Source organism: Acipenser ruthenus, chromosome 50, assembly GCF_902713425.1.
Source record: "Acipenser ruthenus chromosome 50, fAciRut3.2 maternal haplotype, whole genome shotgun sequence".
NCBI classification, from domain to species: domain Eukaryota; kingdom Metazoa; phylum Chordata; class Actinopteri; order Acipenseriformes; family Acipenseridae; genus Acipenser; species Acipenser ruthenus.
The window spans coordinates 8249353-8265117 of NC_081238.1; the positions used below are offsets into that span (position 1 = coordinate 8249353).

The 15765-nt window shown below is 39.6% G+C and overlaps 1 protein-coding gene across 1 annotated transcript in view; it reads right to left on the reverse strand.

Moving 5' to 3' along the window:
• LOC117965878 (zinc finger protein 501-like) overlaps positions 1–15765 on the reverse strand; it is a 628111-nt gene that overhangs the window by 313118 nt on the left and 299228 nt on the right. The window lies entirely within an intron of this gene.

Here is a 15765-nt window from a genome sequence, read left to right on the forward strand (position 1 = left end):
CTTGTTTTTGGTAAATACAGAACAGGGTCGCAGAAAGGTCATTCTTTACGAGTACACTTCCAGGCAGTAACCTCTGCTATTTCTACCCCATGCTTTTATTTCGTTTCTCTTAAACGGTATGATTGTCTCCTATTCTTTATCCAGGACAGTATTCCTCCCTGCTGTCCAGCGGCACAGATTTAGAATCTTCCTCAGACTGCGCTGCGAACTAAACCAGGCAACAGAGCCGCGTCCACAGCAGCAGAAGAGTCACCAGCAATGAGACACGCCAAGGAGTGCGCTGCTCTGTGAGACTCGAGGGGACGCGTTATCAAAGCGCTTCCTCCAGCCTTTAATTAACTGCTATTGATTTAAAAAAGGACAAGACATCATGTTAATGTTACAACATGAAAAACTAAACACACTGAGAGTGCTGAAGAGGGCTTGAAATACAGTGTATTACTCAGCTGTGTGGTTCTAGTTTTGTAAAATGAACAGGTGGTTTACCTCTTTAAAATAAATAGGAGTTAATTAAAGACTGGCGTAAAAGCTTTGAAAAGATGTCCTGAGGTGTCTTATTGTGATTAAAAAGCGTCCCATTCCACAAGAAAAACCTGAGAGGCGTTAGAAAACTAAAGCTCTTTGAATGAAATGCTTTTTATTATATGAATAACTACCCAGTGGAGTGACAGAGCAGGATAATAAACTAAATGTATTGAATGAATAATGAAATCAGATCATATACGTCAGAGAGTGAGAGGTTTGTATTAAACAGTCCAGTTACAGTATTTAAAATGTTTTAGTAGTTTAACTGCGAGGATTGGAAACAAAGGTAAATATTCTCATACAATACTCTGCATTTATATTACTGCTCCCAACAGTACTTTCTGTAAAGCTGTATTTGGGTCTGTAGTTGTTGTCCCCGGTCTGTACCAAGTGTATTCATTCAGGAGAAGCAACACGAGTGAATGTGAATGAGCAGCCTACAGAATGTGTGCATTGCAGAAAGCGTTTATTATTAAAACATGACGAGACATCTCTCAGGTTTCATTAATAACACCAGTATTCTCTTTGAGTGGCGTTAGCTTGTAGCCCTTCAAAAGTTACAAACGTCAAATTTGCAATGCTTCAATGTATCCAGTAGGTGGCACCAAAACACTGTTCAGCTTTTACATTGTACAGTTTAGACTGCATTGGTTGATAATGTACATTCCTCCTTGAATGAGTTCAGTAAAACGGGGCGGGCCTAGATATTTCAAACATCATTACTGATATTTTCAATACAATACATACATAAAAACAATGCGCTCCTTTGACAGGCTGGTTTTAGTGGTGACCTCAGACCAGAAATGAACACACAGCACTGCGCGTGAAAATGAATGAATGAAAGCGCTGTTCCCCGGTTTATTATAAATACAAAGGTTTAAACAGAAGACATGACACGGCACTTCATGCCAAAATAAATAGACAAACAAAACGGCTAACACTTAAAAAAACGGTGGACGGACAGACACACAAACATGAGGAGTTTAAATAAACAAACAAGTACCATGCTGGTCCTACCAGCACACAATAGCAATTCCTCCTCCTCCACTCACCGCACACACAACCACGAGTGAGTGAAACGTGCATATATATGTATACACTGTTGTGCTGGGATTCAATTACTAATTAATTATTCACTTGAATCCCAGCATGTGAATTAATTGTGCAACCTCGTGCTTACCTATTAAATACTTTAAATGCACGTGAAGTGAAGTGCAATCCCCGTGCCTAAATACAATTATACATTTTAAACACTCATGCTCGTGTAATACCCAGGGCCAGGCTCCTTTTAATTGGACAGCCAATCTCAGGTAGGACAAATGTACAAACAAGGATAGTTCAATCAATTACATCTTTAATAAGAAATATACAATTTTAAAAAAAGAACAGAAGGAATGGAGAAAGAGGATACAATGTCAATAACAAATTCTAAAACGACACTTCACACATCAATACAATATAGGACAAAAATAAAAAGGAAACAACCCCATCGACTCAATTACACACTTTCAACACAGTGTAAACAAAATAAAAACTAACCATTTAACAGATCAAAACAATCAAAATAAAGAAGAATCCCATATAACACCATGAACACAATATATAAATGAAAAATTTACAAAAAGAAAAACATTAACACCGCAAAGCAAAATGGTAGAGAAATGAAAAGGTTCACAATTTACAAAAAGACTAAATACAAAATGACAGCACCGTTAAGAATAACTATAAGATAAATCCTATAGACAAAGCTCACACTCCATTAACCCCCAGACAAGACATATGATTTAAAATCCACCAACACAATTAATACAATAATTAAAATAGAATTACCGGTATCAATTCTAAAATGGATACATCATAAAATCAATTAGCCCATAAACAATAAATAGTGGGCCAACGCGAGGGAAAAACAGAGAGCCAGTATATTACAAGTGTCGATTTAACCATATACTTTCTCAGCTACACAGACGTGCTTTGTTGTCACCAGATACAGCAAGCATTAACGGATCACGACTCTTCCGCGGGTCAACTCATTCGTGGGTAGAACATTTCATTTCCCTCAAACTGGAATAAACGCTAAAAACAAAACTTAACTTATCCAATAGACTCCGGGCAGAACATATTGCGCTCGTTGGTTTCAATGAAGTCGTCATGGTAACAGGACCAACAGAAAGAATCCCAAACTAGTTAGATACAAACAAAACAATTCGTACAAAAAAACGAGAGACAGAGCAAAGTCAAACACTGCTGTAATCCAATACAACAGAAAAAATAAGAAACATTAAAATCACGTGTGTATTCATTTAACTACAATTCACAATAGTGATAATTTAATACTATTATTAATAAGTAAGCACCGTTTACACACGCCAAGGATTGAGCTGCTCTGTGAGACTCGAGAGGCCGCGTTATCAAAGCGCTTCCTCCAGGCTTTAATTAATTTCTATTGATTTAAAAAAGGACAAAACATTATGTTAATGTTACAACATGAAAAACTAAACACACTGAGAGTGCTGAAGAGGGCTTGAGATACAGTGTATTACTCAGCTGTGTGGTTCTAGTTTTGTAAAATGAACAGGTGGTTATTTGAATGAAATGCTTTATATTATATGAATAACTACCCAGTGGAGTGACAGAGCAGGTTAATAAACTAAATGTATTGAATGAATAATGAAATCAGATCATATATGTCAGAGAGTGAGAGGTTTGTATTAAACAGTCCAGTTACAGTATTTTTAAATGTTTTAGTAGTTTAACTGCTTATGACTGCAAGGATTGGAAACAAAGGTAAATATTCTCATACAATACTCTGCATTTATATTACTGCGCCCAACAGTACTTTCTGTAAAGCTGTATTTGGGTCTGTAGTTGTTGTCCCCGGTCTGTACCAAGTGTATTCATTCAGGAGAAGCAACACGAGTGAAGGTGAATAAGCAGCCTACAGAATGTGTGCATTGCAGAAAGCGTTTATTATTAAAACATGACGAGACATCTCTCAGGTTTTATTAATAACACCGATATTCTATTTGAGTGGCGTTAGCTTGTAGCCCTTCAAAAGTTACAAGCGTCAAATTTGAATGCTTCAATGTATCCAGTAGGTGGCACCAAAGCACTGTTCAGCTTTTACATTGTACAGTTTAGACTGCATTGGTTGATAATGTACATTCCTCCTTGAATGAGTTCAGTAAAAAGGGGCGGACCTAGATATTTCAAACAGCATTACTGATATTTTTGTCATACAATACACACATAAAAACAATGTGCTCCACAATATAAAGCGTTCTTTAATTCTTAGTTTAAACTGCTGCATAATAAAGTGAATGTACACAAACATTTGTGTTTAGTTTGTAAGTCTTCAAATAGATTATTATGTTGAACCCATTTTGCTTTTTAAATTATACTTTCAGTGTGATCGAAACAAAATCTTTGTTTTTTGTGAAACGTAATTTCCTCTCTTCAAAAAAATGTAACTTCTAAGAATCTCCCTGTTTCTTTTCTTTGTAAATCACCTCCTCACCCAGTTCATTGCTATGTGTGTGTAATCTCCATGCCTGCAATGGTAATGACTAGAGTTCAATCACCTCCTCACCCAGTTCATTGCTATGTGTGTGTAATCTCCATGCCTGCAATGGTAATGACTAGAGTTCAATCACCTCCTCACCCAGTTCATTGCTCTGTGTGTGTAATCTCCATGTCTGCAATGGTAATGACTAGAGTTCAATCACCTCCTCACCGAGTTCATTGCTCTGTGTGTGTAATCTCCATGTCTGCAATGGTAATGACTAGAGTTCAATCACCTCCTCACCCAGTTCATTGCTCTGTGTGTGTAATCTCCATGTCTGCAATGGTAATGACTAGAGTTCAATCACCTCCTCACCCAGTTCATTGCTCTGTGTGTGTAATCTCCATGCCTGCAATGGTAATGACTAGAGTTCAATCACCTCCTCACCCAGTTCATTGCTCTGTGTGTGTAATCTCCATGCCTGCAATGGTAATGACTAGAGTTCAATCACCTCCTCACCCAGTTCATTGCTGTGTGTGTAATCTCCATGCCTGCAATGGTAATGACTAGAGTTCAATCACCTCCTCACCCAGTTCATTGCTCTGTGTGTGTAATCTCCATGTCTGCAATGGTAATGACTAGAGTTCAATCACCTCCTCACCCAGTTCATTGCTCTGTGTGTGTAATCTCCATGCCTGCAATGGTAATGACTAGAGTTCAATCACCTCCTCGGCCAGTTCATTGCTCTGTGTGTGTAATCTCCATGCCTGCAATGGTAATGACTAGAGTTCAATCACCTCCTCACCCAGTTCATTGCTCTGTGTGTGTAATCTCCATGCCTGCAATGGTAATGACTAGAGTTCAATCACCTCCTCACCCAGTTCATTGCTCTGTGTGTGTAATCTCCATGCCTGCAATGGTAATGACTAGAGTTCAATCACCTCCTCACCCAGTTCATTGCTCTGTGTGTGTAATCTCCATGCCTGCAATGGTAATGACTAGAGTTCAATCACCTCCTCACCCAGTTCATTGCTCTGTGTGTGTAATCTCCATGCCTGCAATGGTAATGACTAGAGTTAAATCACCTCCTCACCCAGGATTGAGCTGCTCTGTGAGACTCGAGAGGCCGCGTTATCAAAGCGCTTCCTCCAGGCTTTAATTAATTTCTATTGATTTAAAAAAGGACAAAACATCATGTTAATGTACAACATGAAAAACTAAACACACTGAGAGTGCTGAAGAGGGCTTGAAATACAGTGTATTACTCAGCTGTGTGGTTCTAGTTTTGTAAAATGAACAGGTGGTTATTTGAATGAAATGCTTTATATTATATGAATAACTACCCAGTGGAGTGACAGAGCAGGTTAATAAACTAAATGTATTGAATGAATAATGAAATCAGATCATATATGTCAGAGAGTGAGAGGTTTGTATTAAACAGTCCAGTTACAGTATCCTTTAAAAGGTTTTAGTAGTTTAACTGCTTATGACTGCGAGGATTGGAAACAAAGGTAAATATTCTCATACAATACTCTGCATTTATATTACTGCGCCCAACAGTACTTTCGGTAAAGCTGTATTTGGGTCTGTAGTTGTTGTCCCCGGTCTGTACCAAGTGTATTCATTCAGGAGAAGCAACACGAGTGAAGGTGAATAAGCAGCCTACAGAATGTGTGCATTGCAGAAAGCGTTTATTATTAAAACATGACGAGACATCTATCAGGTTTTATTAATAACACCGATATTCTATTTGAGTGGCGTTAGCTTGTAGCCCTTCAAAAGTTACAAGCGTCAAATTTGAATGCTTCAATGTATCCAGTAGGTGGCACCAAAACACTGTTCAGCTTTTACATTGTACAGTTTAGACTGCATTGGTTGATAATGTACATTCCTCCTTGAATGAGTTCAGTAAAAAGGGGCGGACCTAGATATTTCAAACAGCATTACTGATATTTTTGTCATACAATACACACATAAAAACAATGTGCTCCACAATATAAAGCGTTCTTTAATTCTTAGTTTAAACTGCTGCATAATAAAGTGAATGTACACAAACATTTGTGTTTAGTTTGTAAGTCTTCAAATAGATTATTATGTTGAACCCATTTTGCTTTTTAAATTATACTTTCAGTGTTCTACTATGCCACTAATGGGAAAATGTAAAATAAATTGATGGCTGATCGAAACAAAATCTTTGTTTTTTGTGAAACGTAATTTCCTCTCTTCAAAAAAATGTAACTTCTAAGAATCTCCCTGTTTCTTTTCTTTGTAAATCACCTCCTCACCCAGTTCATTGCTATGTGTGTGTAATCTCCATGCCTGCAATGGTAATGACTAGAGTTCAATCACCTCCTCACCCAGTTCATTGCTATGTGTGTGTAATCTCCATGCCTGCAATGGTAATGACTAGAGTTCAATCACCTCCTCACCCAGTTCATTGCTCTGTGTGTGTAATCTCCATGTCTGCAATGGTAATGACTAGAGTTCAATCACCTCCTCACCGAGTTCATTGCTCTGTGTGTGTAATCTCCATGTCTGCAATGGTAATGACTAGAGTTCAATCACCTCCTCACCCAGTTCATTGCTCTGTGTGTGTAATCTCCATGTCTGCAATGGTAATGACTAGAGTTCAATCACCTCCTCACCCAGTTCATTGCTCTGTGTGTGTAATCTCCATGCCTGCAATGGTAATGACTAGAGTTCAATCACCTCCTCACCCAGTTCATTGCTCTGTGTGTGTAATCTCCATGCCTGCAATGGTAATGACTAGAGTTCAATCACCTCCTCACCCAGTTCATTGCTGTGTGTGTAATCTCCATGCCTGCAATGGTAATGACTAGAGTTCAATCACCTCCTCACCCAGTTCATTGCTCTGTGTGTGTAATCTCCATGTCTGCAATGGTAATGACTAGAGTTCAATCACCTCCTCACCCAGTTCATTGCTCTGTGTGTGTAATCTCCATGCCTGCAATGGTAATGACTAGAGTTCAATCACCTCCTCGGCCAGTTCATTGCTCTGTGTGTGTAATCTCCATGCCTGCAATGGTAATGACTAGAGTTCAATCACCTCCTCACCCAGTTCATTGCTCTGTGTGTGTAATCTCCATGCCTGCAATGGTAATGACTAGAGTTCAATCACCTCCTCACCCAGTTCATTGCTCTGTGTGTGTAATCTCCATGCCTGCAATGGTAATGACTAGAGTTCAATCACCTCCTCACCCAGTTCATTGCTCTGTGTGTGTAATCTCCATGCCTGCAATGGTAATGACTAGAGTTCAATCACCTCCTCACCCAGTTCATTGCTCTGTGTGTGTAATCTCCATGCCTGCAATGGTAATGACTAGAGTTAAATCACCTCCTCACCCAGGATTGAGCTGCTCTGTGAGACTCGAGAGGCCGCGTTATCAAAGCGCTTCCTCCAGGCTTTAATTAATTTCTATTGATTTAAAAAAGGACAAAACATCATGTTAATGTACAACATGAAAAACTAAACACACTGAGAGTGCTGAAGAGGGCTTGAAATACAGTGTATTACTCAGCTGTGTGGTTCTAGTTTTGTAAAATGAACAGGTGGTTATTTGAATGAAATGCTTTATATTATATGAATAACTACCCAGTGGAGTGACAGAGCAGGTTAATAAACTAAATGTATTGAATGAATAATGAAATCAGATCATATATGTCAGAGAGTGAGAGGTTTGTATTAAACAGTCCAGTTACAGTATCCTTTAAAAGGTTTTAGTAGTTTAACTGCTTATGACTGCGAGGATTGGAAACAAAGGTAAATATTCTCATACAATACTCTGCATTTATATTACTGCGCCCAACAGTACTTTCGGTAAAGCTGTATTTGGGTCTGTAGTTGTTGTCCCCGGTCTGTACCAAGTGTATTCATTCAGGAGAAGCAACACGAGTGAAGGTGAATAAGCAGCCTACAGAATGTGTGCATTGCAGAAAGCGTTTATTATTAAAACATGACGAGACATCTCTCAGGTTTTATTAATAACACCGATATTCTATTTGAGTGGCGTTAGCTTGTAGCCCTTCAAAAGTTACAAGCGTCAAATTTGAATGCTTCAATGTATCCAGTAGGTGGCACCAAAACACTGTTCAGCTTTTACATTGTACAGTTTAGACTGCATTGGTTGATAATGTACATTCCTGCTTGAATGAGTTCAGTAAAAAGGGGCGGACCTAGATATTTCAAACAGCATCACTGATATTTTTGTGATACAATACACACATAAAAACAATGTGCTCCACAATATAAAGCATTCTTTAATTCTTAGTTTAAACTGCTGCATAATAAAGTGAATGTACACAAACATTTGTGTTTAGTTTGTAAGTCTTCAAATAGATTATTATGTTGAACCCATTTTGCTTTTTAAATTATACTTTCAGTGTTCTACTATGCCACTAATGGGAAAATGTAAAATAAATTGATGGCTGATCGAAACAAAATCTTTGTTTTTTTGTGAAACGTAATTTCCTCTCTTCAAAAAAATGTAACTTCTAAGAATCTTCCTGTTTCTTTTCTTTGTAAATCACCTCCTCACCCAGTTCATCGCTCTGTGTGTGTAATCTCCATGCCTGCAATGGTAATGACTAGAGTTCAATCACCTCCTCACCCAGTTCATTGCTCTGTGTGTGTAATCTCCATGCCTGCAATGGTAATGACTAGAGTTCAATCACCTCCTCACCCAGTTCATTGCTCTGTGTGTGTAATCTCCATGCCTGCAATGGTAATGACTAGAGTTCAATCACCTCCTCACCCAGTTCATTGCTCTGTGTGTGTAATCTCCATGCCTGCAATGGTAATGACTAGAGTTCAATCACCTCCTCACCAGGTTCATTGCTCTGTGTGTGTAATCTCCATGCCTGCAATGGTAATGACTAGAGTTAAATCACCTTCTCATCCAGTTCATTGCTCTGTGTGTGTAATCTCCATGTCTGCAATGGTAATGACTAGAGTTAAATCCTAGTTGTTAGGTGTAACCCCTTTTTAAATTTAAAATACATTATAATCATACAGCAGTTTTATTTTGCCCAGCAAAAGTAAGGTGTGTAAATACAGAGTTTACTGTAGATTGATCTCTAGATAGATCTGTATTATAGATACAAAGTGGAGCTCACAGTGCTGTTCACTGCAGATGAGTGTGTGTGTACAGGGTTTACTGTAGATTGATCTCTAGATAGATCTGTATTATAGATACAAAGTGGACCTCACAGTGCTGTTCACTGCAGATGAGTGTGTGTATACAGGGTTTATTGTAGATACAGATCTCTAGATAGATCTGTATTATAGATACAAAGTGGAGCTCACAGTGATGTTCACTGCAGATGAGTGTGTGTATACAGGGTTTACTGTAGATACAGATCTCTAGATAGATCTGTATAATAGATACAAAGTGGAGCTCACAGTGCTGTTCACTGCAGATGAGTGTGTGTGTATACAGGGTTTACTGTAGATTGATCTCTAGATAGATCTGTATTATAGATACAAAGTGGACCTCACAGTGCTGTTCACTGCAGATGAGTGTGTGTGTATACAGGGTTTAATGTAGATTGATCTCCAGATAGATCTGTATTATAGATACAAAGTGGAGCTCACAGTGCTGTTCACTGCAGATGAGTGTGTGTATACAGGGTTTACTGTAGATTGATCTCTAGATAGATCTGTATTATAGATACAAAGTGGACCTCACAGTGCTGTTCACTGCAGATGAGTGTGTGTATACAGGGTTTACTGTAGATACAGATCTCTAGATAGATCTGTATTATAGATTCAAAGTGGAGCTCACAGTGCTGTTCACTGCAGATGAGTGTGTGTATACAGGGTTTACTGTAGATTGATCTCTAGATAGATCTGTATTATAGATACAAAGTGGAGCTCACAGTGCTGTTCACTGCAGATGAGTGTGTGTATACAGGGTTTACTGTAGATACAGATCTCTAGATAGATCTGTATTATAGATTCAAAGTTGACCTCACAGTGCTGTGCACTGCAGATGAGTGTGTGTAAATACAGGGTTTACTGTAGATTGATCTCTAGATAGATCTGTATTATAGATACAAAGTGGAGCTCACAGTGCTGTTCACTGCAGATGAGTGTGTGTATACAGAGTTTACTGTAGATTGATCTCTAGATAGATCTGTATTATAGATACAAAGTGGAGCTCACAGTGCTGTTCACTGCAGATGAGTGTGTGTATACAGGGTTTACTGTAGATACAGATCTCTAGATAGATCTGTATTATAGATACAAAGTGGAGCTCACAGTGCTGTTCACTGCAGATGAGTGTGTGTATACAGGGTTTACTGTAGATACAGATCTCTAGATAGATCTGTATTATAGATACAAAGTGGAGCTCACAGTGCTGTTCACTGCAGATGAGTGTGTGTAAATACAGGGTTTACTGTAGATTGATCTCTGGATAGATCTGTATTATAGATACAAAGTGGAGCTCACAGTGCTGTTCGCTGCAGATGAGTGTGTGTAAATACAGGGTTTACTGTAGATACAGATCTCTAGATAGATCTGTATTATAGATTCAAAGTGGACCTCACAGTGCTGTTCACTGCAGATGAGTGTGTGTATACAGGGTTTACTGTAGATTGATCTCTAGATAGATCTGTATTATAGATACAAAGTGGAGCTCACAGTGCTGTTCACTGCAGATGAGTGTGTGTATACAGAGTTTACTGTAGATTGATCTCTAGATAGATCTGTATTATAGATACAAAGTGGAGCTCACAGTGCTGTTCACTGCAGATGAGTGTGTGTATACAGGGTTTACTGTAGATTGATCTCTAGATAGATCTGTATTATAGATACAAAGTGGAGCTCACAGTGCTGTTCACTGCAGATGAGTGAGTGTGTGTATACAGGGTTTACTGTAGATTGATCTCTAGATAGATCTGTATTATAGATACAAAGTGGAGCTCACAGTGCTGTTCACTGCAGATGAGTGTGTGTAAATACAGGGTTTACTGTAGATACAGATCTCTAGATAGATCTGTATTATAGATACAAAGTGGAGCTCACAGTGCTGTTCACTGCAGATGAGTGTGTGTATACAGGGTTTACTGTAGATTGATCTCTAGATAGATCTGTATTATAGATACAAAGTGGAGCTCACAGTGCTGTTCACTGCAGATGAGTGAGTGTGTGTATACAGGGTTTACTGTAGATTGATCTCTAGATAGATCTGTATTATAGATACAAAGTGGACCTCACAGTGCTGTTCACTGCAGATGAGTGTGTGTATACAGGGTTTACTGTAGATTGATCTCTAGATAGATCTGTATTATAGATACAAAGTGGAGCTCACAGTGCTGTTCACTGCAGATGAGTGAGTGTGTGTATACAGGGTTTACTGTAGATTGATCTTTAGATAGATCTGTATTATAGATACAAAGTGGAGCTCACAGTGCTGTTCACTGCAGATGAGTGTGTGTATACAGGGTTTACTGTAGATTGATCTCTAGATAGATCTGTATTATATTATTATTATTATTATTATTATTATTATTATTTATTTCTTAGCAGACGCCATTATCCAGGGCGACTTACAATTGTTACAAGATATCACATTATTTTTACATACAATTACATTATTTTTTTTATATACAATTACCCATTTATACAGTTGGGTTTTTACTGGAGCAATCTAGGTAAAGTACCTTGCTCAAGGGTACAACAGCAGTGTCCCCCACTGGGGATTGAACCCACAACCCTCCGGTCAAGAGTCCAGAGCCCTAACCACTACTCCACACTGCTGCCCTGATTATAGATTCAAAGTGGAGCTCACAGTGCTGTTCACTGCAGATGAGTGTGTGTATACAGGGTTTACTGTAGATTGATCTCTAGATAGATCTGTATTATAGATACAAAGTGGAGCTCACAGTGCTGTTCACTGCAGATGAGTGAGTTTAAATACAGGGTTTACTGTAGATTGATCTCTAGATAGATCTGTATTATAGATTCAAAGTGGACCTCACAGTGCTGTTCACTGCAGATGAGTGTGTGTGTATACAGGGTTTACTGTAGATTGATCTCTAGATAGATCTGTATTATAGATACAAAGTGGAGCTCACAGTGCTGTTCACTGCAGATGAGTGTGTGTATACAGGGTTTACTGTAGATTGATCTCTAGATAGATCTGTATTATAGATACAAAGTGGAGCTCACAGTGCTGTTCACTGCAGATGAGTGTGTGTATACAGGGTTTACTGTAGATTGATCTCTAGATAGATCAGGCAGCACCTGTGTTGAAAACTGGAAGAAAGTGGGCGGCAAAGAAAGCTGTGGAAGATGCAAAGGCTGCCCTTCGAATTGGTGATATCATGGGGCAAGTTCAGCATCAAAGAGGGGGTCTTGGTTTCAGTTCAACTCCTCCTACATGGCACAAGGCGGCCCCAGCTTAAAGAAGGAAGCTGGTAGTCAACGAGGTGCAAAAGCAGGAGGAGAGGATGAGGTGTATAAAGGCCATTTCCCAGGCCAAACAGGGAGAATGGATGAGATGGGAGAGTGTGGAACAACGCAAGATTGGCTGGCAAGACCTATGGTCAATGGAACAGAGCAGGATCAGTTTCCTCATCAGGTCAACATATGATGTTCTCCCATCACCATAGAACCTAAACCTCTGGGTAGGAGAGGATCCCTCATGTCCTTTGTGTTCATCACCTGCAACATTAAGGCACATTTTGACAGGATGTAAGGTGGCTCTTAGCCAAGGACGGTTTACTTGGCGCCATGACCAGGTGCTGCGATGTTTGGCCTTAGCATTGGAAGACAAGCGTAACATGACCAATAAGTTGCCACCTGTTCCATCAAAACATTACACACAAAAGACAACATTCCTCCGCCCAGGAGAGCAACCACCAAGAAAAGGTGTTAAAACCAATCCTCGCCCAGGACAACTGGAAGCTGCTAGAGACTGGAAAATGCTGGCAGATGTTGGTCAACGGCTTATTTTTCCACCTGAGATTGCCACCACTAACCTTCGACCAGATATTGTCTTGTGGTCTGGATCAGCACGCCTTGTTCACCTGGTAGAGTTAACAGTGCCATGGGAGGACGCTGTAGATGAGGCGTATGAGAGGAAGAAACTGCGGTATGCTCAACTAGCCACTGAAGCGGAACAGCGAGGATGGAGAGTTCGGGTTTACCCAGTGGAAGTGGGTTGTCGAGGATTTGTGGCACACTCTACAACCCGGTTTCTCAGAGACGTCGGATTCAGTGGCCAAGAGTTGCGTCGCACAGTGAAGAACTTATCTGAAGCAGCAGAGAGGAGCAGCAACTGGCTGTGGTTGAGACGGAAAGATTCTGGCTGGGGACAGGTAAGTAAGCTGGGCTGAGTTGAGTGGGGGACGGAGGGGGGTGATGCTGGGACGCCAGAATCACCGTCGAGCCCTCTTGAGGTGTCGTGGGCTAGTCGACGAAACACTGAGGATGGAAGGTGCCCACTTGAAAACCCCAGAGATGTACCCTACTTAGCTCAATCCAGACGGTTGTCATGCTGATGCGCTGGGGAGGCCGCACTTTGGTTGATCCCCGGAGCCAGCATCGCAGCCGTTGTGTGTGCTGATGCGCCAGGGAGGCAAAATAAGCTGATCCCTGGAGCCAGCATTACACTTCAGCCATTAACACCAGACAGAAGGATATCTACATCATCATATGGAAGGAAACGTAAATGGATGGAGACGCATATGGATCACATTAGTTTACTGTAAAGCTACGTCTTAGTTGGTGCTTATCTTGGCGAGAGTCGAGTTCAAATCAGCATGAAGTTTTAACATCTACTCTCGTGTAATGGAAATCATGTATTATAGATACAAAGTGGAGCTCACAGTGCTGTTCACTGCAGATGAGTGTGTGTATACAGGGTTTACTGTAGATTGATCTCTAGATAGATCTGTATTATAGATACAAAGTGGAGCTCACAGTGCTGTTCACTGCAGATGAGTGTGTGTAAATACAGAGATTACTGTAGATTGATCTCTAGATAGATCTGTATTATAGATACAAAGTGGAGCTCACAGTGCTGTTCACTGCAGATGAGTGTGTGTATACAGGGTTTACTGTAGATACAGATCTCTAGATAGATCTGTATTATAGATACAAAGTGGACCTCACAGTGCTGTTCACTGCAGATGAGTGTGTGTATACAGGGTTTACTGTAGATTGATCTCTAGATAGATCTGTATTATAGATACAAAGTGGAGCTCACAGTGCTGTTCACTGCAGATGAGTGTGTGTGTATACAGGGTTTACTGTAGATTGATCTCTAGATAGATCTGTATTATAGATACAAAGTGGAGCTCACAGTGCTGTTCACTGCAGATGAGTGTGTGTATACAGGGTTTACTGTAGATACAGATCTCTAGATAGATCTGTATTATAGATACAAAGTGGAGCTCACAGTGCTGTTCACTGCAGATGAGTGTGTGTATACAGGGTTTACTGTAGATTGATCTCTAGATAGATCTGTATTATAGATACAAAGTGGAGCTCACAGTGCTGTTCACTGCAGATGAGTGTGTATACAGGGTTTATTGTAGATACAGATCTCTAGATAGATCTGTATTATAGATACAAAGTGGAGCTCACAGTGCTGTTCACTGCAGATGAGTGTGTGTATACAGGGTTTACTGTAGATTGATCTCTAGATAGATCTGTATTATAGATACAAAGTGGAGCTCACAGTGCTGTTCACTGCAGATGTCATCTCAAAAACAGAACACACTTCTCCTTTTCTGTGGTCAGTCAGCTCTGTGTTTATTTCTGAGAAGGAAATACGTTTGTGTGGTTAGAGAGAGGAAGTGAAGGCAGGCAGGGTTTAAATTGAGCCTGAATACTGGAATGCAGCCCTGCACCCCCTGTTAAACTGCCAAGAGGGGATTCTGAAAAGGGGAGATTGAGCTGAGCAGCTTCATACCAAACACACCCTCAATCATCTTTAGATGATGGGTCTGCTCTGCTCCTTAGAAAAGTTAACTGTAAAAGAAAACCATGGTAAGAACATGGCAAAATAAAGACAATTCTAGATAAGTTTGATATTGTATGATGATAAACTGATTATATACACAGATTCATGTAGAAAGGTAAAGCAGTAGACAAATATGTTGATTTATTTTCTTTCGTTTAGTTGATTATTATTATTGTGACTGACTTTTTGGGGTTGCAGCATCCCCCAGGAATTATTCATTCATTCATTCATTTATTTATTTATTCAGCTAGATTAACAAAGATCTGTTGCAAAGCTGTGGTGTGTGTGTGTGTGTGTGTGTGTGTGTGTATATATATATATATATATATATATATATATATATAATCATTAATATTTGTCAGATTTCTGCTTTGAGGTGTAGGTACAATTGACAAGACTCTATATAAGTTTGATAGACATTCCTATAAACTTCTACTGAACAATATAACATTTATATAAGTGTAGATTTATACAGAACAATAGTGTCATTACTATAGTTTTGTACTGTGTGTGTTTGTGTATGCCTGTTTGTGTGTGTGCCTGTGTGCGTGTCAGCACTCTCTGTGTAGAGAAGTTTTTTAATCTCCTCAGTTGAACAGTGGTTTTACCAGACTAGTTTTTGAGTAAAGTGTTCTTGTTTTCCAGCAGCCAGCTGGTTAACAGAAGTTTTATCTTCTTAAATATAATGAAGAAGTTGATAGATTTTAAGGCACGAGAGAAGGCCTCTAGCTGTGAAGCAGGGAGGGA